Here is a 10,763-nt window from a genome sequence, read left to right as displayed (position 1 = left end):
GTTTGGATTGGGCCATAACCCATACACTGAAAATTTAGGAATAAGTCTATTTTGCTACCCTCAACTCATGCCCCATGGTTGAATTGCAACCCTCAACCGCAAAACTGGATATAATCAGTCCCTCAACTTCCAAAACCGTTGCAAATCGACTCCTAGAGTGGTTTCGGAGGTGATTTTCATCCTATGTGGTGGGTTGACTTGGTTTTTATCCCACGTGCCATCGACATGGCGTTACATGGCACTAAAATAAAAACAAACCAAAATAGGACCCACATGTCACTGAGTAAAACAATAAACAATATTTCGGGCCCACGTATCAGCTACCCTTTCTCCTCTCCTCCTACTATACCCCTTCTCTATCTCTAAGGTGGATGGCAGCCACCGGTAGTGCTACATGCCCCTCCCCGATCCCGCTGCTGATGGGCAATGCTAGCACGCTCGCGCCGCTGCCCGCTCTAGCCGGAGAGCATGTGGTGGTCGCTGCGCTCATCCGGGTCAGGAGAGGTTGCGGGGTCGCAGAGTCCACCACCGAATGTCGTGGTGGTGGCGGCAGTGCGTCGACGGGAGACGCTCTCGGCACCACTATGACAGGTGGAGGAGCCACGCATGACGATGGTGGCGTGGCGGGTGCTCGTGGCGGGGGAGTGGACGACGGTGGCGCCTGCGTGGGCACCAGTGGTGGCGCGGTGTTGTCCGCTAGGGGCGATGTTGTGGGAGGCGATGCGGAGGGCGTTGGTACCGGAGAAGGCGGCGGGGGAGGCAATGCGGTTGGTAGAGGCTGAGACTCCGCCACCGATGGCAGAGGCAGTGGAAGCGCTGGCGGTGGCTCTGAAGGAGAAGGTGGCATCGGACCAGTAGACTATGGAGCAGGTGGCGGCGGAGCAAAGGATGAGGAAGCAGGTGGTAGAGAGATGGATGACGGAGTTGTCGGAGGCAGCGTTGAGCCAGCAGATAACGGTGATGTCACCGTCGGGGTGACACTGAGCACGGGAGCTTTGCTCAGCAGGCAACCCCTCCATGTTGGCGGTGGCAGCGCGGGCGGTTAGACGGGGAGCGGTGATGGCCTCCAGGGAGGGGGGCGGCGTGGCCCCGATGCTCCGTCTCACCGCCGCCGCCGCCATCCACCTCCGGTGGCTGCCGTTGACAGAGAGAGAGAGAAAGGGTAAAGGGTAAAGTATTGAAATATTTTTATTGTTTACCCTATTGATGTGACCATGGCTACTACAGATATAACCGTTGCTCACATCATAGAAGAACAAGATGATATCAAGGTGAAGTCCTCCAAATTCTAGAATTCAATTCGGCCACCTGCTACTGTGCTGAATTCAAATGACCGCCAAATGTGCATACGAGCTCCGTTTTGGGTCCGTGAGTACTTGATGGAAAGCTCTCGGAGTCATCTTTCCAACGGATCCAACCTCGCTGTCCAATTTCTTCTCAGTCATGCACAATTGATGGAACAAGGTGTTGCGTCACCTGTAATGGGCCTGTGGGCTTGTAACTTCGTTTGGGACCCCGGCCCAAGTGGGGCCCATATGGCGTGCACCCCAACCAGGTGGTGCACGACCCTAGGCACCACTAGGTTGTCCTCCAAGCTCCTTAAATAGTTAGATACCACTCAGGGTTAATTGGGTTTTGCTGAGATGAAAGTTTAGCCATGGCAACTTCCTTGCAGCGCGCGTGTCGGCTAGACCGTCCGTCTACTTGTATTCGAAACCCCAACTTATCGTGTGTATTCATTTCTATTTGCAATTTAGATTGCTTTTATCTTATTCTTGCTTGTTTTTTCGATTTGCTTGCAGGAATAGGGTTGATTTGCACCGGCAAGATCAACAACCCACGGAGAGGTGTATCGATCGCTAAGGCGCAACGCAACATCTTGTACGGTTGTAGTCAGGTTGTCAACGTCTTTTCCACAAATTGTAGTTATCATCAACTTACCGAAAGATCGGGCCAACAACAGCCTTGAGTGTCGAGAGGAACTCAGGGTTCATCACCTATGACATGTGCAGGCCATTTAGGTCTGTTTATATTTTAGTGCCACGTAAATGCCACGTCGATTCCACGTGAGATAAAGACCAAATCAACCCGCCACGTAAGTGCTACTTATGATGAAACTACCCCCGAAACCCTGTCTTGGTTCTCCTTGAGAACTCGATGGACAGTGACGACAGTGTCATCGTCACTCCTCTCCCTATAGACGTTGTCTAGGAAGCCCCTTGTCTAAAAACTTTTCCGAAACAACTATGATGTGACCATGGCTACCACGGATGCAACCATTGCTCACATCATGGATGAACAAGAAGATATCGAGATCACGTCCTCCAAGTGCTGGAATCCGATTCGGCCACCTATTACACCGTTGACTTCAAACGGCCACCAAATCTGCATACGACCTCCGTTTTCGGCCCATGAGTACTTGACGGAAAGCTCTCGGAGCCCTCTTTCCAACGGATCTAGCCTCTTCTCCGAATTCCATCTCGTGTGGCCAGAATCACAGGAACAAGGTGCTGCGTCACCTATAATGGGCCTGTGGGCTTGTAACTTCATTTGGCACCCCGGCCAAGGTGGGGCCCATGTGGGGTGTGTCCCAAGCTGGTGGAGCACGACCCTAGGCACCCCTAGGTCGTCTTCCCACCCTTATATAGCTGGGTACCCCTTCAGGGTTTCTCGGGTTTTGTTTAGATGAAAGTTTAGCCATTGCTACTTGCTTGCAGCGTGCGTGTCGGCTAGACCGTCCGTCTGCTTGTATTCGAATCCCCAACTTATCTTGTGTATTCATTCCTATTTGCAATTCAGATTGCTTTTATCTTGTTCTTGCTTGTTTCTTCGATTTGCTTGCAGGAATAAGGTTGATCTACACCGGCAAGATCAACAACCCACGGAGAGGTGTATCGATCGCTAAGGCGCAACACAACGTCTCGTACGTGTTGACGAAAAGATCGAACACACCGGCCTGGGAGATCTGCTTAACTCCAGTGCAGGTCCAAAGATTGGTGAGATGCGAGCGTGCCAGTCAGTTTGATCCTGCAACTGACAAGATATGCAAATAATAGATCAAAACAGCCGATCGGCTGACAAGCCGATGGAGTAGTTCCAGCCGATGCCGATAATAGCCGATGCCGATACTAGCCGATAGCGATAGGGTTTAAGCAATCGGCTATATGTCCAATGTAGATAATGATATAAAGGTAATCGGCTGACGACGATGTAATAAAATAACAATATACTCCTGTATAAACCAATCAGCAAATAATGATATGATAAATAAGCATCGATCCGAAGGTCAAAGCACACATCGGCTGGAGGTCCGATGTCATGAAATCCACAAGATTAGATTAAATAGTGAAGCCTTTGTTGTCATCGGCTAAATCCAACTTATATGTATATGCAATCCTTATGAGCCGATGCAACGTCCAGATAACTCACCGGCTGAAACCCCGACGAAACCCTTATTGGCAATCAAGAAGCAGGCTAGAGATTATGGTTCTAAGCACGACTTAGTAGATCAAACTTAACTGATGCAGCACTAAGTATGAAAAGAAACATAATATCTAGACAATCAAGCCGTTGACTGAGTTTTCAGGGTGGTAGATGTCTAAGCTAATCTAATCTAGCAACACGATTTAGTCGATACCGGCAGAAACCCTAAAACGAGAAGCAGCCGATAGAGCTAAATTGATATGCTAAGACTAGATTAACAGATATATATGATAAATAGGTAGGCAAGTATATCATCCAAACCAGAGCAATCCAAGAGGTCGAATATACTGATGTAGCCTTGAACGACGCCGACGTAAACGATACAATTGCCTGGGCCAGCGGAACATTGGACTTATCCTTCACCGGAGATCGAAGACGATGCAGCCCCGCGTCGGGTGCCAAGTTCCGCCGGAACGTAAAAACAAAAGTAGAAATAAAAAGAGTGGCGATGCGCCGAATTGTATTGATCGTGGAGATAGATTACATAGACCCCGGGTGTACATATTTATACCCAAGGGTTGATACAAGTCCTTGTCGGACAAGAAAGAAACTAACCTAGAGATAAAAGGAAAATATAAAGTCCTTATCGGACACTAAACACACTTTCCTAAAGATAAAAGGAAACTAACAAACTATTCCTAATTAATAGATAAACTGCCATGCCGCATCCTCTTTAAACTCGGTCACTTAGGGATAAGCTCCCTTTAGTAGATTGATTTCCTTAACCGAATATAGCAGGAATCCAACTATTGGCGACTTGATAACTCCCATCGGCTGATTCCGAGATGCTGCAGCCGATAATGATTCTAAGCTGATGGCTTCTTTGCAGATTACCAAATTTCACTGTTAACGGTACGGTTGTAGTCGGATCGTCAACGTTTCTCCCAAATCATAGTTATCTGAACTAACCGAAAGATCGGGCCAACAACAGCCTTGAGTTTCGAGTAGAACTTAGGGTTCATCAGGTGGTATCAGAGCTTTCGTTGCTCGGTGAGTTTTTGTCTACCCATAACCAGAAAATAGCCAGACAAAAATAAAGTAGTATCATTTACCTAGCCATATTGTGCCATTGCATTGTTCTTTTCAGTTTTTGCCTTGTTGAGTTTTGCGTTGCATTGTCGAGTCGAGTTGCTGATCTTAGCGTTTAGTTCGTTTAGAGTTTCGAGTTCTGGTCACGTTTTGTACCACTGTCATCGTCTTCGTCGTGTGCTTTGTTGTCGTCGGGACCTACGAAAACAGAATCGGCTCGCTGCCACGATTCTATTTTTGTAGTTTTCAGAAGTTTCTGTCGGTCGGTTTTGGAGTTGTTGAGTTGCATCTAAGGTTTGCCGTGTTGCCGTGTTTCTGTTTCGGCCGTGCTTGTAGTCGGTCGTGCTTCTTTCTGATGCGCGAGGAAGAAGAGAGAAGGGGGAAGTAGATCGGTTTTTGACAGGAGTGCTACAATTTGTTGATTGGTTTCTATTTGAGGGCCACGCTAAAAGGAAGTGTGAGATTGTTTCTGTTTTCCACATGTGCAGCCTTTCCAAACCGAGGCCGAGTGGGATATCTTGCTTAATCTCGTGGCCGGGATTGTGAGTCCGACTCCCTCCCTCACGGTTCAATCTATACCGTGACACCCTATACACTTGGGTGAAAATTTTTTCGTGCGGCGGATTGAAGATCTGTTTGCAAAAACAAAACCTACGCAACGAGAGCATTCCATTTTTGTATAATTTGTAATTTTGGTTTTGACTTTTATAGTTGAGTCCCTGTAATTTGTATATTTACAGTTGAGTCCTTGTAATCTTGCATTAAGGGTCCTTGAGTTGGTTTTTACTAAAAAAAATAAAAAAAATAGAAAAAAGGCAGAAAGGTGCTAAAAAGAAAGAAAACAAAAGCCGCACGAAAAAAAAGAAAGAAAAAAAAAGAAAGAAAGAAAGAAGGAAAAAAAAACAGTTGTATATTTGAACTGGATTTGATATATCAGTTTGTGCATAAGTTGTTTCTAGTGCTATTTTGGTGGTACCGTTTGTATCTAGGCTCGCGTCTCTAGTACGTTCTAGCCTAGGACCAGCACGGTACTTGACTTTGAACAATTATTCAACTTTGCATTCTCTGATTTAAGCATTTGCTATTCCTTTACTACATATTTAAGCCTACCCAGAGCTCCACAGATTTGATTGCAGCCGTACAACAAGTGTTTGCCAAGGCATCGATACATCCAACCTCCATTAGGGTGCTTGGTTGAGTCGGTGTTTGTCACCATTCCGCTTGCATTGGTAAGATCTTGTAAGAGCTTGGTTAAAAGCTTGAGTGTGTGTGATTTTTGAGCTGCCACTACCTAGTAGTTAATAGGAACGCGTATATTTTTGTGTATGTTTCTTGTTTTCTACTAACAATGGCAGGGATACGCAAGATAATTGGGGATAACTGTGCTCAACATTGACATCTTCGTCGAGACATGAGGAGTGATCAACATGACCATTATGAGGTAAGTGATAATGTTCTATGTAATATCAAATCTGCACTATCTTATTTCGAGGGAAATTATGATCCTCATGCTTACATTAATTGGGAGCTAGCGATTGATAGAGAATTTATAAAGCATGTCTTGTCTGAGAAACAAAAGGTTATGTGTGCCTCTAGTGTTTTAATTAAACATGCTTCTAATGATTGGAAACATCTTTGTAGGCATAACAAAATACCACAATCTTGGAAAGACCTGAAACTATATTTCATAGATGTTTATGTTCCCATGTATTATGCTGATATTCTGTTCAACAAACTGCAATGTTTAAAACAAGATAACAAAAGTGTTACTTCATACTATCATGATATGCATGCTTGTTTATTACGTTGTGGTGTAGATGAATACGAAGAAGCTACAAAATCGAGGTTTTTACGTGGGCTTAACAAAGAAATTCAAGACATGCTTGATTGTCAAAGATATACATCTCTTTCTCATCTGTTACAACTTGCTTGCAATGTTGAAAGTAAAATACAGGAGGACATGAAGAAGCAACATGTTATGTTTTTGCCTCCTATTACTGACCATTTGCAGGAAGTGCGTACTGACAAAAAGGAGGAAAAAGTCGTGACTGAGCCACCAATCCCATTGTTCACACTCAAAGTCGAGGCACTTCCATCATCTGAAGAGGGCATCAAAGGTAAACTTAATGGGGCTGAAATTAATCAAGGTGAGTGTGTTGCGAATGAATTGAATTCGTCCACTTTTCATGCTATAGTAGAGCAACCATTAGTGGAACCAACTACTGAGATTCCTTTGTCACAAGTTGATTTGCTTGCTATTCCTTGTGATAAAGAAGAGTTGTGTGATAATGCTTCACTTATATCCATGCCACAACTAGTGAATGAACATGCTATTCCTACTGTTAATTTTTACTGCGCTGATTTTAAGCATGTTGTTCATATTGCTAATGAAGTAGAGGAGCGTGAATTGAGATCTTTAAACACTTTGGGCTATATTCAGTTTGATGATTTTTGTAAGCTCGATAATTTGAAGCAGAAATTATTTGCTAAGTCTGACTTGCCTTGTCCAACCAATGTTATATTTCACATCTTTAGCGAATATAATGATCTTGGAATGTATTTTGTGCATAGACTTTACATCTGCTCGGATCTAGAACTTCCTGTACATGTGGATAAAACATACAAACTAGAGAGAAATGTTATTGCTAACCAAATTGTTTCGAGTTTGCCTTGTTTTAATTGGAAGAAACAGGTTGTTGTAAATGGACTACACAAAGAGCACCATATGGAAAAACCGAGGATGGTTTGCCGTGAAGAAGGGGAGGATGATGTGACTATGGCTACCACGGATGCAACCATTGCTCACATCATGGATGAACAAGAAGATATCAAGATCATGTCCTCCAAGTGCTGGAATCCGATTCGGCCACCTACTACACCACTGAATTCAAACGGCCGCCGAATCTGCATATGACCTCCGTTTTCGGCCCGTGAGTACTTGATGGAAAGCTCTCGGAGCTCTCTTTCCAACGGATCTAGCCTCTTCTCCGAATTCCATCTCGTGTGGCCAGAATCACAGGAACAAGGTGCTGCGTCACCTATAATGGGCCTGTGGGCTTGTAACTTCATTTGGGACCCTGGCCCAGGTGGGGCCCATGTGGGGTGCGCCCCAAGCTGGTGGAGCACGACCCTATGCACCCCTAGGTCATCCTCCCACCCCTATATATAGCTAGGTACCCCTTTAGGGTTTCTCGGGTTTTGTTTAGATGAAAGTTTAGCCATTGCTACTTGCTTGCAGTGCGCGTGTCGGCTAAACCATCCGTCTGCTTGTATTCGAAACCCCAACTTATCTTGTGTATTCATTTATATTTGTAATTCAGATTGCTTTTATCTTGTTCTTACTTGTTTATTCGATTTGCTTGCAGGAATAAGGTTGATTTGCACGGGCAAGATCAACAACCCACGGTGAGGTGTAGCGATCACTAAGGCGCAACACAACGTCTCGTACGGTTGTAATATGAACTCATCGAAACATCGGGCCAACAACAGCCTTGAGTTTCGAGTGGAACTTAGAGTTCATCAAACTGGTGCAAGCTAACTCTAGATGTCGTGTCCTCTTGCGGCGGCGTCCTAGCTTATGCAAGTTGGCCACGTTCAAGGGCCTTAGGGGAGTGGTTCCATTCTTCTATCTCACCCTCTTCTCCTCAATCCCAAAGATGTGGTTAGAATCTAATTCGATGCTTGGCTGTTAGGGCTTGGTTTTGAGCAATCTTGGCTGTAGTTTTCCTTGTTGGATTAGCGGCGATTGGTCACGCTTAGCGTCAGCCGTTCCGATGCTAGCCTTCTCCTTGGTTGACTGTAGGTGATGTCCATGCGTGGTGGTGAAATTGTTTCTTCTTCCTAGCTCTTGCCTTCCAAGGTTTCAACATTGTAATTTTTTCCTACTCTATTCAATGAATCAGTGCGTTGTTGTTGATCTGAAAAACACGAAGGCCTAGTAGATCTGCTTAGCTCCGGTGCATTGACATGCAGATCTTATCAGGTCCTAAATCTTGATAAGATGCGGGCGTGCCAGTTAGCTTGATCCTGTAATTGATAAGATAGATAAATATGTTAATGATTTAAAGAACAAATCGGCTAACAAGCCGATGTAGTGGTACTAGCCGATGTCGATGTAGATTCTGATACTTGTATAAAAACAAAGGAAGGACTTGATCAAACAATCCAATTGGCCGATTATAATATGATAAAGTAGACGTCCAATGAACCAATCGGCCAATTAGTAGATAAACTCAAGCTTCCATGCCGTGGTGTTTGTGACTCCTTCTCGAACTCGGTCCCTTCTGGATAAGCTTTCCGCCATCGGCTGATTGTGATCTTTTCTTAACCGAATCCACTAAAGAATCTTACCAAATTTTGGCATTAACAACTGTCTGGTGCTGATCGTTTAAAAATAAAATTGAGCACTAGAATGAGGCTCCACTAAAAACCTAGCTTTAATGGGGAACTATGGGAATGATTCGAATTGGAGAGAGTCACGCATCCAGCTATAATAGAGGGGCTCAAAACATTTTGTCACATAGTACAAGGACCTTTTTGCATTGTCAACTAAGAGTGTGGGCAATGCTTCAATCTCCTGCGTACATTTCAGATTAGACGACTAGCAATGAGTGATTGCATTCTCCCACTGAATGCTCTCCTATTGCACGGGAATGGGATACTTTCCCCCTATAGCATGTATGAATTTCCAGTATTCACCCTCACGATTTTGCATGGTCCCTTCCAACTGGCAACTCAGAGACGACTTGCCAAACTTCTTGTCTTTCGATCGAAGACGCAAAATTATTTTCCACACTAGATCTCAGGTTTGAAATGACTCTATTCTTGTAAATGGCAAGGATCTAATTACTCCTGATGTCCTGACAACGATTCTATGTTCTTTGTGTTTCGCCTTGTCCTTTAATTTATTCATCAACCCAGAACATGAAGACGTGGTTCTGAATTTTTTTTGTAGAAGCAATAGTGTCCGATTTTGAGGACCGAAGGTTCTGATTAAACAAAACTGGTTATGTCGTTTTGCCCCCGGACTATTGATTTCTATTGGGCCTCACTGCCTCAGGACGACGATAAACAGGATGTTTGGATTGGTGTTTAACTGGAGCGAACAGACAACACTAGCAAATACTGGCCTTTATTTGGGCCTTTGGGCCTGCCCTACCCTGTATATTTCAGCAAGGAAAAGTCTATTTTACGCCCTCATAGTTTGAGTCTAATTTCCACCACTCAATCCCAAAATCAGAGAGAAAGAGAGAAATTTTACTGTCCTTTAGTAATTACCTCGAGGTACCTAAATTTACACTAATTTTTTATCTTAAGGTAACTAATATCTGGAGATATCAAATTTAAATTAGAAATTATTATATCTTCTGATACCTTCTGGTAAAATTACCCATTACAATAACCCTTCAATAGGTATTTTCACAGCCCCTTACTTACATATAAAAATATACAACGACTGTTTAAATAGGCACCCACGGTTCACTGACTGCCCTTACACGTGGGTACCTATGGTCCTCATACCCATCCACTGGGCTTGGGGCCTCACCACTCAAATGTGCAAGGTCACTAGAGATTGTGGATTTGGCTCTCATACTAATTGTTGGCCCAAAACAGGTAGACATTGGTCTACCGGAAAGAAGCCTTGCTGCATCCTAAAAAGCTAGCTCAATAAGTGAGGGCATCCCAAACAACCAATGTAGGACTTTCTCAACCCATAGCGGGAACATAAATATTGAGGGAAGTTAGGTGGTGTTTGGATCCAGGGACTTAACTTTAGTCCTTGTATTTAGACACTAATTTAGAGTATTTAATATAGACTACTTACAAAACTAATTATATAAATAAAAGCTAATTCGCGAGACAAATTTTTTAAGCCTGATTAATCCATAATTAGAGAATGTTTACTGTAGCATCACATAGACTAATCATATATTAATTAGGCTCAATAGATTCGTCTCGCGAATTAGTCCAAGATTATGGATGTGTTTTATTAATAGTCTATATTTAATATTTATAATTAGTGTCCAAACATCCGATGTGATAGGGACTTAAAAGTTTTAGTCCCATCTAATCAGGGTCTTGGACAGGCAAGAACAGCGCATGGGGTATGTCCAAATACTCGTTCATCATCATTTGCTTATCAAACCTATAATGGGTAGATTTTTCATTCTGTTTAGTAGGTATCAGGTATCACACAGATATCCAAATATTTGGATAGCTATAGGAGGTTTTTGTCCTCTTTTGGCATCCTT

Source organism: Oryza glaberrima, chromosome 12, assembly GCF_000147395.1.
Source record: "Oryza glaberrima chromosome 12, OglaRS2, whole genome shotgun sequence".
NCBI classification, from domain to species: Eukaryota; Viridiplantae; Streptophyta; class Magnoliopsida; order Poales; family Poaceae; genus Oryza; species Oryza glaberrima.
This window is presented reverse-complemented; position numbering follows the sequence as displayed.